The sequence below is a fragment of the Leptodactylus fuscus genome, chromosome 1, assembly GCF_031893055.1.
Source record: "Leptodactylus fuscus isolate aLepFus1 chromosome 1, aLepFus1.hap2, whole genome shotgun sequence".
NCBI classification, from domain to species: Eukaryota; Metazoa; Chordata; class Amphibia; order Anura; family Leptodactylidae; genus Leptodactylus; species Leptodactylus fuscus.
In genome coordinates this window covers 171,758,245-171,775,904 of record NC_134265.1, presented here as the reverse complement: position 1 = coordinate 171,775,904, position 17,660 = coordinate 171,758,245, and the positions used below count along the sequence as shown (strand labels likewise).

The 17,660-nt window shown below is 42.2% G+C and overlaps 1 protein-coding gene across 2 annotated transcripts in view; it reads left to right on the top strand.

The window, feature by feature from the left end:
- Positions 1–17,660, top strand: part of TMEM38B (transmembrane protein 38B) — an 83,150-nt gene that overhangs the window by 47,784 nt on the left and 17,706 nt on the right. The gene's annotated exons all lie outside the window — the stretch shown is intronic.

The following is a 17,660-nucleotide window of genomic DNA, read 5'->3' as shown; positions in this document are numbered from 1 at the left end:
ACTGGAGTATACTTACACCTATACACTGAGGACTAGGTGACACTGAACACTGGGGTATATTTACACCTGTACAATGAGGACTAGGTGACACTGAATACTGGAGTATACTTACACCTATACACTGAGGACTAGGTGACGCTGAACACTGGGGTATATTTACACCTGTACAATGAGGACTAGGTGACACTGAATACTGGAGTATACTTACACCTATACACTGAGGACTAGGTGACACTGAACACTGGGGTATATTTACACCTATACACTGAGGATCAGGTGACACTGAATACTGGAGTATACTTACACCTATACACTGAGGACTAGGTGACACTGAACACTGGGGTATACTTACACCTGTACACTGAGGACTAGGTGACACTGAACATTGGGGTATACTTACACTTATACACTGAGGACTAGGTGACACTGAACATTGGGGTGTACTTACACCTATACACTGAGGACTAGGTGACACTGAACATTGGGGTATACTTACACTTATACACTGAGGACTAGGTGACACTGAACACTGGGGTATACTTACACCTGTACAATGAGGACTAGGTGACACTGAATACTGGAGTATACTTACACCTATACACTGAGGACTAGGTGACACTGAACACTGGGGTATATTTACACCTATACACTGAGGACTAGGTGACACTGAATACTGGAGTATACTTACACCTATACACTGAGGACTAGGTGACACTGAACACTGGGGTATATTTACACCTATACACTGAGGATCAGGTGACACTGAATACTGGAGTATACTTACACCTATACACTGAGGACTAGGTGACACTGAACATTGGGGTATACTTACACTTATACACTGAGGACTAGGTGACACTGAACATTGGGGTATACTTACACCTATACACTGAGGACTAGGTGACACTGAACATTGGGGTATACTTACACTTATACACTGAGGACTAGGTGACACTGAACACTGGGGTGTACTTACACCTATACACTGAGGACTAGGTGACACTGAACATTGGGGTGTACTTACACCTATACACTGAGGACTAGGTGACACTGAACATTGGGGTGTACTTACACCTATACACTGAGGACTAGGTGACGCTGAACACTGGGGTGTACTTACACCTATACACTGAGGACTAGGTGACACTGAATACTGGAGTATACTTACACCTATACACTGAGGACTAGGTGACACTGAACACTGGGGTATATTTACACCTGTACAATGAGGACTAGGTGACACTGAATACTGGAGTATACTTACACCTATACACTGAGGACTAGGTGACACTGAACACTGGGGTATATTTACACCTATACACTGAGGACTAGGTGACACTGAATACTGGAGTATACTTACACCTATACACTGAGGACTAGGTGACACTGAACACTGGGGTATATTTACACCTATACACTGAGGATCAGGTGACACTGAATACTGGAGTATACTTACACCTATACACTGAGGACTAGGTGACACTGAACATTGGGGTATACTTACACTTATACACTGAGGACTAGGTGACACTGAACATTGGGGTATACTTACACCTATACACTGAGGACTAGGTGACACTGAACATTGGGGTATACTTACACTTATACACTGAGGACTAGGTGACACTGAACACTGGGGTGTACTTACACCTATACACTGAGGACTAGGTGACACTGAACATTGGGGTGTACTTACACCTATACACTGAGGACTAGGTGACACTGAACATTGGGGTGTACTTACACCTATACACTGAGGACTAGGTGACGCTGAACACTGGGGTGTACTTACACCTATACACTGAGGACTAGGTGACACTGAATACTGGAGTATACTTACACCTATACACTGAGGACTAGGTGACACTGAACACTGGGGTATATTTACACCTATACACTGAGGATCAGGTGACACTGAATACTGGAGTATACTTACACCTATACACTGAGGACTAGGTGACACTGAACATTGGGGTATACTTACACTTATACACTGAGGACTAGGTGACACTGAACATTGGGGTATACTTACACCTATACACTGAGGACTAGGTGACACTGAACATTGGGGTATACTTACACTTATACACTGAGGACTAGGTGACACTGAACACTGGGGTGTACTTACACCTATACACTGAGGACTAGGTGACACTGAACATTGGGGTGTACTTACACCTATACACTGAGGACTAGGTGACACTGAACATTGGGGTGTACTTACACCTATACACTGAGGACTAGGTGACGCTGAACACTGGGGTGTACTTACACCTATACACTGAGGACTAGGTGACACTGAACATTGGGGTGTACTTACACCTATACACTGAGGACTAGGTGACACTGAACACTGGGGTATACTTACACCTATACACTGAGGACTAGGTGACACTGAACATTGGGGTATACTTACACTTATACACTGAGGACTAGGTGACACTGAACATTGGGGTGTACTTACACCTATACACTGAGGACTAGGTGACACTGAACATTGGGGTATACTTACACTTATACACTGAGGACTAGGTGACACTGAACATTGGGGTGTACTTACACCTATACACTGAGGACTAGGTGACACTGAACACTGGGGTATATTTACACTTATACACTGAGGACTAGGTGACACTGAAGACTGGGGTATACTTACACCTGTACACTGAGGACTAGGTGACACTGAACACTGGGGTATACTTACACCTATACACTGAGGACTAGGTGACACTGAACACTGGGGTATACTTACACCTGTACACTGAGGACTAGGTGACACTGAACACTGGGGTATACTTACACCTGTACACTGAGGACTAGGTGACACTGAACACTGGGGTATATTTACACTTATACACTGAGGACTAGGTGACACTGAACACTGGGGTATATTTACACCTATACACTGAGGACTAGGTGACACTGAACACTGGGGTAGAGGGAGGGGACGTGATGAATAGGAGTCAGATAAATACGAATGCACCAGAATTCTTGCATAATTTGTATTAAAGGAAAAATCTGACGTACATGTTACAAGTTGCTTTCTATGTGTGAGGGGGTTATGAACAGGTTCTGTCTGGCAGGTGGCTGGAGCTTGTGGAAAAGCTTAATATGCAAAACTGCCAGACAATGTGGCAGACAAGCCAAACACATAGATGGAGGACCTTCCGTGTCTCTGGAGATGAGCGATATTACATATATTCCTCTTTATTTTCTGCCAGAGTCTATCTGTGAGGGTTACTGCTGCTGTTTAGGCTCAGATGAATGGGGGGATGGATGGATGGAGGGAGGGGATATTCTTCACAGCCCACCTTTCTGACGGGAGAGATATCTGTTCTGCAAGTAATGGCACTGATATCTCTGGCACCCGGGGGCATACTGGAAAAGTGGACAGTGCACTGAAATCTGCACATCTAAGAACATGAAAGGTCCTCTTTAATAAAGCCCCTAATAGGTGCATAGCAAGCCTGATTTACGATAATAAATCTGGCGCATGCCTATGCGTCAGAATGGGAATCTATGTAAATTGAGAACTAGCATGGGTTATAATAAAAATGTGAGGGCCAAGGTGTCCCCAATCTGCCCTTCTCTGCCCAATTTCATGGAAAGTGGTGATCAAGGCACCGATTGTAGGCTTTGACACGAGAGTCTTGCCCCAAAGATGTGACAAATGTTCACACATCTACACCAGAATACTTGCATAGAGCTGTTAATGAATTCATGTAAAGCATGTACAAAAGTTTATTTGGCACAAACTACATCAGAATTTTAATCACTCTCTTAGTTTTTCTGTCCTTGTGCTAAAATTCTGTCAGTCAGCTAATCAATGGAGTAATGTTAGGTTAGACCGTCTAATACACTGTCTACCAATAAGTATTTGGACACTCATGCAAATTATATCTTTGGTCATGATGTACGTCACGCCTTCCACCGTTAAATAGGAAACAGCATTGGCATTAGTGCATTGGCATTAGTCACATGCAAGATGCCACCAAGTGTAGAGTGCAGGCTATTCAGGTGCTACTAGTAGATTTTGAAAAGACCCCCCCCGTTTTTTTTTTTTTTTCTTCTTCACATATTGGTAAAACCGATAAGCAAATGAACCTCTCTGTACACCCTGGGATTCCCCAAGCCATTGTGCACCCCCTGCGTCCTACCTTTGTAATGACCCCTCCTTTGCTTGTGCTCCAAGATGCCCTCCTCCTCCGTAGGTGTAATTGCTTCCTTTGTCTGTAGTCTCAATCCTGCGCTTTGAAATCTCGGGCATGCACAGTAACACTCCCTTCTGAGCTCTACTGCACATGCCCGAGCGCCATTTTCTTGTCGACAGTGGAACAAAGCGCACAATAGCAAGAAAACTGAATTACCCAAAATCGACAGTGGCCTATGTGATTACGAAGTGGAAGGTGAACGGTGATTGTTGGAATGTGCACCGAGTCAGCAGACCTCCAAAACTGGGAAATAGAGACCGAAGAGTGCTGGCCAGAGAAACCGCACCCAACCGATGGCTCACATACACCAGGAGTTTCACCAGGCATCTGGGAGTATTGTGTCCATCAATCCCATCCATAAGGAAGCATCTGCTGGGGTCTACCTACTATTGGATATGAAGAAATGTTGTTTTTCTATTCTACCACAGGTGTCCAAATACCGTACTTATTGGTGGACAGTGTAGTAAAAAGGAAGAAAAAAAAAATGCCTCACAGCCAAAAATACTGAGAATCAAAAAATGTACAAAAAACACGGTGCACGAAAATAATAAACCTCCTGGTCTAGGTCAAATGAACTATTGCAAAAGAAAAAAATTATTTCAGTACTCGAATAATGGAAAAATATACAAAAAAAAAAACAAAAAAACCCACAAGAACCAAAAAAGTAATATAAAGACACACTTACAACATGTAATGACAAGTGACACAACACATGACTGGTAGCTGGTTGCCTACGCGTTTGGGGGCCGAAGCCCCTTCCTCATGGCAGTGGCACTTTCTATTACCTTTTTGGTTCTTGTGGTTTTTCTTTTTTTGGTATTTTTTGTATATTTTTCCATTAAAAGTTATGTTTTATTAAATTATTACATTTTTCAAGTGCTGAAATATTTTTTTTCTTTTGAGACAGTGTAGTAAGCCTGATTTATTTTTTTTTTTTTTTTTAATGTTACAGATTTTTTTAGCATTTGACAAAGCCAAGAATGGCTACAAAAGGAATTGGAAATGTAGAAGAAGCTCTTTTATTTCTATCTTCTGCACATTCCTCTCCTGACCATGACACAAAAATTCACTGCGAAATCTCTAACAAAAAAGCTGTTTTTTTACAATGAGTGTCCTTAGACAGTTTGGAAAATCTGTTGTGTTTTACGGCTGTCTTCTTTCACTTTGCACAGGCTAACATTGAGAAGATATTGGTTATTTGCCCCAACATGTCTTTATTTCCCGTGCAATTATGGAAAAACTGGTATTACTGCACGGATAAGTAGTTTTCTGGTGCTTTTGCAGCTGTTCTTTATTCTTTTCTGTCAGAAGCAATAAGTCCTTTGCATTTACAAGTGAGGGTTGTTTTACACATAATATTTTAACCCCTTCCTGCTCTGTGCCATACTATTACGTTGATCTGAGCATATAGTTAACCCTCAGCTCAGTAATAGTATGGCACTTTATTGCCACGGGGTCAGAAGCTTTACATGCGGCATTACATCCTGCTCTCGGCTGTGTTACACAGCCAAGATCTGGGATCAGCCCCCTGAGTCAGGAGATGCTCTGGATGCTGTGATCACGGCATCTAGGGAGTCCGTGAGCCAGATTGTATATAATAATGATATATTATAATATAATTAAAATTTGTGAGAAGGTGGCAGGCAGAGCGCTGAAATCACACTATATCTCCTCCAGATTTTTAACTTGTGTTTGGTCCAGTGCGGGTCTTCAGTAGACCTCAGCCCCAGGTATGAGTCCTTGGCTCATTACTGGGCCAAGAAAAGGTTGCAGATCCTGCACTTCAGGGCAGATTTAGGGAGGTGGAGGAGGCATATGGGACTGTCCTGTTACACTGAGACCGGTGAGACAATATCATGCCTGTTAGTTTGTTCGTTGGCTGTTAGTAAACCACATGTATAGTTAAGTTATCAGTTTTGTTTAGTTAGGGTGCGTTCACACTACTGTTGGAATCCGTCAGCAGTGTCCGTGGCTATCGTCTGTTCAAGATTTTAGTAACGGACACTAGCTGGTCCATCCGAAATTTCAATTCATTTCAATGGGATTGTGTCTTGTGTCCGCTTACACCCATGTCCGTTTTTTCAAGCGAACAAAAAAATCCTACATGCAGGACTTTTCTGTTCGTTTGTAAAAATGGACAGTAAGTGTCCGTTATTTTTTTAATATTGAGGTCTATAGGCAACGGACTTCTAACGGACAGTAACTGATAGCCAACAGCTACTGTCCATTTGTGTCCGTTATGATAGGTGTCCGTTTTTGTTTTTTTTTCAAATGGATACCTGAACGGAGTCAAACGGAAGTGTAAACCCTACCTTAGTCGCAGGATTGTGTTTTGTTTTTGCCTGAAGTTAAGGCTGTATTTTATTTTGCTCATTTTGTGCCTGAAGTCAGGGTTTATTTATTTTCCTGTTTTTTTTTCTAAATAAACCTGTTTCCTGCATATTTTATGTCCTCCCTGTCTGACGGGTTGGGTCAACACTACTGCCTCTACTGAACTACCTTCCCCACAATATGTGTGTGTGTGTGTGTATATATATATATATATATATATATATATATATATATATATATATATATACACATACACACACTTCTGCTTCTAACTTTTTTTCGATGCACTTTGCTCAAAAATGCAACAAGATTGCAACAAAAAAAGCTGTGGTTCTGCAATGTATGGCCTTAGCCTAAAACATTCAATTTTGGCTATTTTTCAGACAGTTTTCTCTATAGTAGAATGAATACCTGAAAAAGACATGTTAAAATATGACTAGAAAAAAAATACATGAATTTCATGGCATTTATACACATGTAGAAAACAAATATCCCACCTCAGAAATGTCATCTTAAAATGTCACAAACCTAAATATATTTTCAGTATTAGCTTGCTGTCGCACTCTAGCATCGGACTGTTTCTGTCCTGGGTCCTGTCAGTCGTCTCTTGATTGCCTCTTGTCTTGAGGTTGTTAGCAACCAGATTCTGCAAGATGATTGGTAATTGGGGACCTTGCAGGGTGATTGATGGGGCTCATGGAGGAAGACTACTGGTTGGCCTCACTCTGCTCCTATCTGTTACCTCAGCTGCCTAATGCATTAATAATATATATATATATTTTTTTTTCTTCAATAAGTTCTTAAATAATTATACTGGTGCATAGCCTGGTTGAGATGCTGTACGATGAGTATCTGCTGTACAATGAGTGTACTGTATTATGCCAGGGTAAGCTGGGCCCCCACCATGGCTCAGGGGCCCATGGGGGGGGGGATCACCCTGTTCTCCTGTGTGGTAGTCCAAGACTCAAATTCTTCCTTTTAGCAGTAATAATATGAGACTGTTGCATAACAGAGTTAACAGGTTCTCTTTTTGGAGAAGTGATATCTACAATGCAGTGATGGTATTACACACTAATATTACTGTCTCCATCTTCTGGCTTGCCACCTACTGTATAATACTACAACTGGCAGCTTGCCCAGACTGGCTGTACTGTACTGAGAAGTGGATAATTATTATTTTTTTGTTAAATCTATTTTTTATTATTAAAATCAGTTTTCATCTTGAGAAAAACATAAACTACAAGCGCCCAAATATAAACATCCTCAGGTTTTGCTGTGGGGAGGAATTTATTCAACCTTTCTATTCCAGTTTTCTGGCATAGAGGGGTGGAAATATGTTGCATCTTTGGCACAAGATCCCCTTTTGTGCCAAAGATGTGACTTGTTCCGGATTCTATCCCTCACTTGCCACTTTCTTCAAAAATGGTTAGAGCGGCCCGAGGCATCTCCAACATATTTGTTATAAGTGACTAAAGTTTTCTTGTATGTGTTTTACTGGAAATCTACACCAGTTTCTAACTGACTTCATTCTCTATTCTGGTGCACAGGAATGAACCTGATTTATGAAGAGGTAGGAGTTTGTTAAACTGCTTTAAAATGAATCCTGGAAAGGGCCTATTTTTTTTACTCTTCACTGGTGTGGTCTGGTAGCCCTGTCTCTGTTTAACCCCTTCCCGCCAATGGCACTTTTTGACTTCCTGACCAATCTCGATTCAAAACTGACGTGTCACTTTATGTGGCAATAACTTTGGAATGCTTTAACTTCCAAAGTGATTTTGAGATTGTTTTTTCGTAACACATTATACTTCATGTTAGTGGTAAATTTTGGTTGATATGTTTTGTATTTAATTATGAAAAAATAGGAAATTTGGTGGAAATTTTGAAAAATATTTTATAAAGTTTGAAATGATGTGCATTGCATACAGATAGTCAGACCGCCAAAATTATATCATAAATCTCATGTCCCAGATCTCTGTTTTATGTCGGCATTAGAGTTGAGCGAGTACTGTTCGGATCAGCCAATCCGAACAGCACGCTCGCATTGAAATGAATGGAAGCACCTGGTGCTTCCGGTTTGACGGCAGCCGGCCGCTTAACCCCCCCGCGTGCCGACTGCGTGCACTGATTTCAATGCGTGCGTGCTGTTCGGATCGGCTGATCCGAACAGTACTCGCTCAACTCTAGTCAGCATCAAACTTTAGTCACTCTTTTATTTTTTTATGGACATTATAAGGTTTACAAGTGAAACAACAATATTCAAAATTTTCAAGAAATTTCTAAAACCCATTTTTTAAGGGACTAATCCAGTTATGAAGGGGTTTTGAAATACCCTTGTATTTAAACCCCCCATAAATCACCCCATTTCCAAAACTGCACCCCTTAAATAAGCCAAAACAACATATACCTAGTATTTCAACCCTATAAGTGCTTAATAGGAATTAAGACAAATGGAGGGGAAATTTACACATTTGATTTTATTTTACTAATATTTTCGTTTAGCGCCCTCTGCTCTCACCTCCCTCTGTTTGCACACATCAGACAGTGCTCACTGAGACTTCTGGTGCTCCATGCTGGTTAATTAGCATATCAATAAAAGCTAATTCAAGTACAACTGAGGGGATTAACAAACAAAAGGTATGTGTGGAATAGCCTTTCTAAAAGCTATGCAAATATATGCTTAGTTTAAAATCACTAGAGCCAATGATAGACTTTAAAGAACACCTTTCATCAGATTGGGCACAGGCAGTTCCATATACTGCTGGAAAGCCGACAGTGCGCTGAATTCAGCGCACTATCGGTTTTCCCGATCTGTGCCCCGGTACTGTAGCGCTTTACAGTCAGAAGGGCGTTTCTGACAGTCTGTCAGGAACGTCCTTCTCCACAGCAGCGCCTATCGCGTTGTACTGTGTGAGCGGGGAGGAACGCCTTCTCCCCTCCTGATAATACTAGTCTATGGACGAGCACTGTGAGCAGAGGGAGAGGACGTTCCTCCCCGCTCACACTGTGCAGTGCGATAGGCGCTGCTGTGGAGAAGGACGTTCCTGACAGACTGTCAGGAACGCCCTTCTGACTGTAAAGCGCTATGGTACTGGGACCGATAGCGCTTTACCCGGGGCACAGATCGGGAAAGCCAACAGTGCGCTGTATTCAGCACACTGTCGGCTTTCCAGCAGTATATAGAACTGCCCGTGCCTCCCGACTAGACCTAAATGAATGGGTCTAGTTGGGAGGGAGTGTCTTCAGGCGGATGTCACGAGGCGAATCCGCCTGAAAGAATGAGCTTGTTGCTTCTTTTTCTGGGAGCTGGAACAAACGGCTCCCGGAAAAAAGAACTGACCGTCTTTTTGGTCAGGATTTTGAGGCGGGTACTGCCTCAAAATCCTGACCAAAAAACCCCCGTGTGAAATAACCCTCAGGATTGTGCTTGGTCTCCTGTTTAGCAGTATGCAGCAGGGAGCATCATCTTTCATCTCAATTCTAGAGTTTAGCATGCAGCTTTCCAAAATGAAGTGGTTCCATATGGTCTACTTAAATAGCTTCTGTTTGAAAATGACTCTGCTAACACTGTCACCTGACAGAAATAGATCTGTGTACTGGAAATGATTATGCTGGCCGAAGGCTGCCAAGATGTGGAAATTCTACACATCATGCTTTCAGAAAAGTTGGTCTCTCGACACACAGCCATGAAAAGGGATTAAGGTCCAAAAAGAGCAACATCTAGTATGAGTGAACATGCAGCTGAATTTTCCCTAAGTTAGGGTAGGTTCACACTATCATTATTAATGGCTGTTGTTCTTATCCATCATAGGTATCCATCTACATTAGTTCTCAAAAAAACAAAATACACAAAGGAAGCTTTCAGGACTCTTTCTTCCGTTACAAATGTAAATAAACTTGAGGGAAGAAAGTACCTGCCATGTTGTTTACATTAGTGTCAGTGGGAACAGAGCCAGACCAGGGACTCTGTCTGTGTTGAGCACTATTGTTGTAAAAATCTGTTCCTCTGATCCAATGATGGATGAGAGCAACAGACAATTGACAATGGTAGTGTGAATGTCCCCTAATATTGTATTTAAAGGGCCTCGGCGGGAATATATATATATATATATATATATATATATATATATATAATTATATAGTAAGCCGATGACCGGCAAAATAATGGAGGGAGTGTACATCTCGCCCAGACTGCTCAGGTGGGCAAGATGAGAGAAAATCCAGGAATGACTTGTTCTCAGCAGACAGCTTTTGTCTGCTGAGCATTTTGTTACATGCTCAGTATTGGGCTGGATTTTTTAGGAATGGCAGGTAGGATTGGCAGTGGGACCTCTCATTCTACACCCCCTCTAGTCCACACATTGTGGATGTTTCTGCAGCGTGTCAGCTGTTGTGGATTGACCTCTTCAGGGACATTTAAAAGGTCAGCTCCAGCAGCAAGACTTTGGACAGAGCTGGGCTGCAGGGCTAGCTGGAAGGTCGCACTGTGGGAGCTGTGTCTTGTACCCTTCAATTTTGCTAGTGAATCTGCTATTATAGGTTAGGTAACCTATTTATGTGTTTAGCTAGAGCCTAACTGGGCAGGTATTTATTTTGTATTGCTTTTTTTTCTTGCTGCACTGTTTCTTGTGGAGTAAAAATAAAACTCTACCTTTTGGACTAACAATCTGGACTTGTGTGTCTATGCCACCCCACCTAGCAACCTCAGACCCTGACTAATATATACTATATATATATATATATATATATATATATATATATACCGTATATACTTGAATATAAGCCGACCCCCCCCTAATTTTACCACAAAAAACTGGGAAAACTTATTGACTCGAATATAAGCCTAGGGGGGAAATGCAGCAGCTACTGGAAAATTTCAAAAATTAAAATGGTCAGAGTTTTTGGGTGCAGTAGTTGCTGGGTGCTGGGGAAGGGGAGGGGGTGTTTTGGTTGTCTGTCTGCCCCTTCCCTGAGCTGGAGGACTGTTTTTTTTTCCCCCACTTAGAATTCAGCTTGGCTGAATATAGGGTATCTGCAGTGCTCCTATTAACCCCTTCCCAGCAGTTAGACAACTTTGTTTTCCAGCTACAGCTTTTACCGTACACGAAAAATATTTTTATAGATTGGTAGAGCGGGCGTTTTTGGACACAGGGCTACTTAATGTGTATATATTTCACAGTATTAGTTTTATATGTGTTCTAGGGAAAGGGGGGTGATTTGAATTTTTTATACTTATATATATATTTTTTTGCATTAATTAGACCCCCTAGGGGTCTTGAACCCCAGGGGGTCTGATCACTAATGCAATGCATTACAATGCTAATGCATTGCAATACATTGCAAAAATCGTCATTTCAAGAAAAGCACTGCAGCTGGGGAGCTTTTACAGAGGAGCTGAGGGGAATCCCCGGACACAGGCAGGAGCGTGGACCTGAAGGAAGACCTCTGCCGCTGGACCTGAAGGGGAACTGTGGCTGGCTACCGGCAAAAGCGCTGAGGGGAATCCCCGGCAGACTCGGCTGCCTGGATTTCCCCTCAGCGCTTCTGCCGACGGCCAGCTTTTCTTTTGCATGCTGAGGTCTTCAGGTACGTGCTCCTGCCGGGGATCTCTCCTTCAGCTCCAGCGGCCAAGGTACACGCTCCTGCTGGCAGCCGGGGATCACCCCAGCGCTTCAGGGCCGCATTTGAGAGAGCGGTCGCGTCCGCTCTCTCCAGGGGCATGGCGGCATCTCACTGTAACTCCGCCACTACCACTGTAAGAGTTACAGTGGAGGTGCCGATTCTAATGGCGACCGCTCTGGAGCAGAGCGGTCGCCGTTATAGCTACAGACTACGCAGCACAGACCCGGCATCCAGACACTGGGGCGGGTGCCGGGCCCGCAGCATCGCCATGGCGATGCTGTTCATCGCAAACTACACAAGTACTTACGGTATTTCTGCTAGAAGGTCCCGGTACTTCTGCCAGGAGTGTGGAGATGCTGCGACCCGGCACCAACCCCCATGTCTGTATGCCGGGTCTGTAACTACGGTATTACCGTAATGACCCGAATATAAGCCGAGGCAGACTTTTTCAGCCCAAAAACTGAGCTGAAAAACTCGGCTTATACTCGAGTATATACGGTATATATACAGTACAGACCAAAAGTTTGGACACACCTTCTCATTCAAAGAGTTTTCTGTATTTTCATGACTATGAAAATTGTAGATTCACACTGAAGGTATCAAAACTATGAATTAACACGTGTGGAATTATATACTTAACAAATAAGTGTGAAACAACTGAAAATCTGTTTTATATTCTAGGTTCTTCAAAGTAGCCACCTTTTGATTTGATTCCTGCTTTGCACACTCTTGGCATTCTCTTGATGAGCTTCAAGAGGTAGTCACCGGAAATGGTTTTCACTTCACAGGTGTGCCCTGTCAGGTTTAATAAGTGAGATTTCTTGCCTCATGGGGCTGGGACCATCAGTTGTGTTGTGCAGAAGTCAGGTGGATACACAGCTGATAGTCCTACTGAATAGACTGTTAAAATTTGTATTATGGCAAGAAAAAAACAGCTAAGAAAAACGAGTGGCCATCATTACTTTAAGAAATGAAGGTCAGTCAGTCCAAAGAATTGGGAAAACTTTGAAAGTGTCCCCAAGAGCAGTTGCAAAAACCATCAAGCGCTACAAATAAACTGGCTCACATGAGGACCGCCCCAGGAAAGGAAGACCAAGAGTCACCTCTGCTGCGGAGGATAAGTTCATCCGAATCACCAGACTCAGAAATCGCAGGTTAACAGCAGCTCAGATTAGAGAGCAGGTCAATGCCACACAGAGTTCTAGCAGCAGACACATCTCTACAACAGCTGTTAAGAGGAGACTTTGTGCAGCAGGCCTTCATGGTAAAATAGCTGCTAGAAAACCACTGCTAAGGACAGGCAACAAGCAGAAGAGACTTGTTTGGGCTAAAGAACACAAGGAATGGACATTAGACCAGTGCAAATCTGTGCTTTGGTCTGATGAGTCCAAATTTAAGATCTTTGGTTTCAACCACCGTGTCTTTGTGCGACGCAGAAAAGGTGAACGGACGGACTCTACATGCCTGGTTCCCACCGTGAAGCAAGGAGGAGGTGTGTTGGTGTGGGGGTGCTTTGCTGGTGACACCGTTGGGGATTTATTCAAAATTGAAGGCATACTGAACCAGCATCACAGCATCTTGCAGCAGCATGCTATTCCATCCAGTTTGTGTTTAGTTGGACCATCATTTTTTTTTTCAACAGGAAAAAGTTTTATGGGGAATTTTTATGCACACTAAAATATAACTTTTATTGGTAATAGTTAAAAGTCTCAATGTAACAAAATAACACAATTAAACGTTCCTCATGTAGTATGTGGTCATGTGGCCGTTGTGCTATTTTAGACACCAAAAGAGGGTTCCCCCTATATAGATACAAGGGCAAAACACTCTCAATAGTTTGGTGTTCTATTCGCATCCCACCCATTCATAGTCACTGCCACCCAATATTCCACTATAGCTGCGTATTAATTGTGTATAAATTGCCACTAAGTAACAACCTAGCACATAGAGTAACAGTTCTCTGACAAACACACCACCATGTATTCACAATTGCATGCAGCTAATAGCTAGGGAGGGGAGTGATATTGCTAATCTCCATTTGGGCTATTCTCGGGCATTGGGATGTAGGCTAATAGACACAAGCTGGAACTCACATACTTAGACACACACACAAACTTGTTAAAATAAGAGCGAGATATATGTAGTTCCTGACGCGTTTCAGCTGACTAAATCACAGTGCCAGCATCATCAGAGGCTCACAAACATACAGTTTTTAGAACGTGCTGTAGATACAGCGCTATTACGAGCTTTTTTGTTTTAACTGCTCGGTCGGTCATAGTTTCTGACCGCAGCGAGCGCTTCCCGGAGCTGGGCTTATAAACCCAAGTCTCCTCCCAGACAATCGACGTCAATGGAGGTGGAGCTGAGTACGTCACTGGTACCACACCTCCGACGTGAACCACGCCCCGCCCCTATGATACGCCGGCCGGACCGCAGCTAAGCAACGCAAGACGCGTATAATGTAACATCCAGACCCCACATCGTGGTGAATATTGACGGAGCTACATGAACAAATGGGAAGACACAGGTAAATAAAACCCACTCAGGAAGCAAATCCCAACAATTCAGATACGCCAGACAAAACTTTTAATAAAAGGAAAAAACATATACCACAAGACTTTATACAATGATGGATGAAACACCACCCTAAAGTGTGCATATACCGCATGATGTAATGTACAGAGTTAACTGAGGGGAAATCTATACACCCACCAGAAATACATAGGCCAAATAGATAACTCAACGTGGAGAACAAACTGCTCACCATAGATATTAAAAATAAAATAAAGTAAAGTATGTCCATCAACCGATATAGTCAAAGTAGTACTTGTAAGGCGTGCCAATTTATTCAAAAAGGAAAAAATGTTAGATCTACTAAAACACGAACCATATACCACATACAGAGTTTTATTAACTGTAAAACTACGGGGGTGGTATATCTAGCATCATGCTCCTGCGGACTCCAATACGTTGGTAAAACAACGAGGGAGTTCCGCAGGAGAATCCGTGAACATATCAGTGACATCACACGTGAAGAACCAACCCCCATCTCTAAACATATTAGAGAGGTACACGATGGAGATGCAAATTGTGTGTATAATATATATATATATATAATATGTGTGCGTATATAACCCTAAAAATATAGTCAGGAGAATGGATGTCAGAACACAAATATGAACATAGCGTAAACCATATATTACTAATGTATGTGATCAATCCCTTGTACTGGTGAGTCATTCTGGGATAAACCTTGTCAGCAGACCATTTATGCTATAAAACATGAATATCAGATTTTCTGTGGGTGCTACGGGTACCTATTCCTCATCTGTAGATTTTCGTCACGTTCTGTGGTGAAAACATTTTTTTTTTTTATCTTATTTTTTTCCTCTTGAATTTTATTTGTGTGCATTGAAATATATTAGTTGTATCAGTTTTTTTTTTTTTTTTTTAAGGCCCAGATGTGACGTCATATGCTGCCAGAACCTATCCCATAGAAAACTATAGGATCTGTTCTAGCACCATTTTTCCTCTGAAACTGATAATCGGGCTATACATATGTGATCGCACCCTAACTGCATTAGGGGACATTCACATGGAACACAAACAGGTACATGTCATTGCTTCTAACATTCAGTTGCTATGTTTCTTTTACTTACACAGGTGTTGACTTGTGTTCTGTGTTGTAAAAGTAACAGCTAGACCTTATCTTTAAATTGGTTTCTTATCTCGCAAAAGCTCCTATTTTAGCATTATGTACAAAATACCAAAATAATAGTAAACTGAAAAAACAATATCAATAAATGGCAAAAAAAGTGCAGCTAGTTGTTCTATTCACATCATTCAACTGTGAAATGTTGAATGTTGCTTTAACTACACACAAGCTCACCCTTGTCTCTAGTGGACTTTGCGCTCTATGTACGTAATGCACACACATTCCATAGAGATAACTTTATGAACAGTTGGGTTTTAATGGGACCTGTCACCGCTCTTGATATCTTTTAGTAAATACCTATGTTCTTCATAATCATTCTTATAGGCTAAGGCTACTTTGTCAGGACAAGTGCCACAATTGTGACATTTAAAACTTGGGATTTTTGAGCAGTTGCCAGGTCAAGCCTGTTGAGAGGCTAGTTTTAGTAAATTCCCCTTTGTGCTTTTTGCAGTTCCCTTAATTGACAATGGGTCATTAGACTTCTATAGACTTGTACTGTCAACAGTATGCTGAGCTGCAAGTCCAGTCCCTCTGACAGTGCAATGATATTAGTACCGAGATTATCAGCACTAATTCACCAGGCACGGGGGCATATACCTAAACAATAAAAACATGAATACTAAATAAAACCATGACATTTTATTGATAAATACATAGGATAACGCATATAAAGACACAATGATATAGTAAATGGAGGTACCACATGATACAAGGCCAGATGGAACATACAAGTGTACACAGTAGTGGTTGCAAACAGGGAGAGGAATGTACACCAAAGGTAATACCTATAAATCGCCATAAGTACATAGTGATAGTCGTACCATGATAAATTGTAACATAGAGAACCATGGTTAAATACCTCAACCCATGTATGTTCATGGTCCTGTGATTGCGGCCGTGAGCAAAACTCAGGACAGGTCCTATTTCTGTCTGTTTTGCAGCCCATGCTCACTAACCTAGAAGAATGGGGCCGTGGAAGCATGGGTGGCACACAAATATCATCCATGGGCACTTTAATCACAACCTGACAAGATGGTCGTGTGCATGGTGCCTTGGACATCTATGTTTGTATGTATAGATGTATAGTAGAGAATAACCCCCTACCAACCATATAAAAGCTTAATACAGTACTAAACTGAATGAATGACAATCTGCCATCATTGCCAGGTCTATATCACAAAAGCCATATAAGAGAAACTCTTGTTAAAGGGGCTCTATCGGCAAAATCATGCATCGTGCAAGCTGGGCGGGCATTCAGGGTGCACCGTCTTCTTCATCCACGCCTCCTCTTCCTGCGATGTCCTCGGGTCCCGTCCTCCTCCGGCGCTCGCGAGCTGACATTGATATAAAAAATGGCCTGGGCGCCTGCGCAGTAGCATGCGACTTCTACTACGGCTACTGTGCATGCGCCCAGGCCATTTTTTTAGATCAATGTAAGCGCCCAGGGTGCACGATGCGTAAGTAGATCACATTCTTTTTTAGGGTTTTATTTTAAAACGGGGGGGGGGGATAGTTTAATATAACTTTTACGGTGCCTGAATAGCCTTTTTAAAGGCTATTCACGCATATGTGGGGCTCTATCAGCATGACTTTGCTGATAGAACCCCTTTAATGCCTCATGGGCATTTCTAAGGAAATATCCACTTTGCCTCTACTTGAATCAACTTGCAATCCAAATTGAAGTTATTATATATTTATTAACCCTTACTACACCCTGGTCTTCAGTGACTGTGTGCAGGCTAGGAACTAGTGTAGATTTGCACTAATCTATGCCAGTTTCTGGC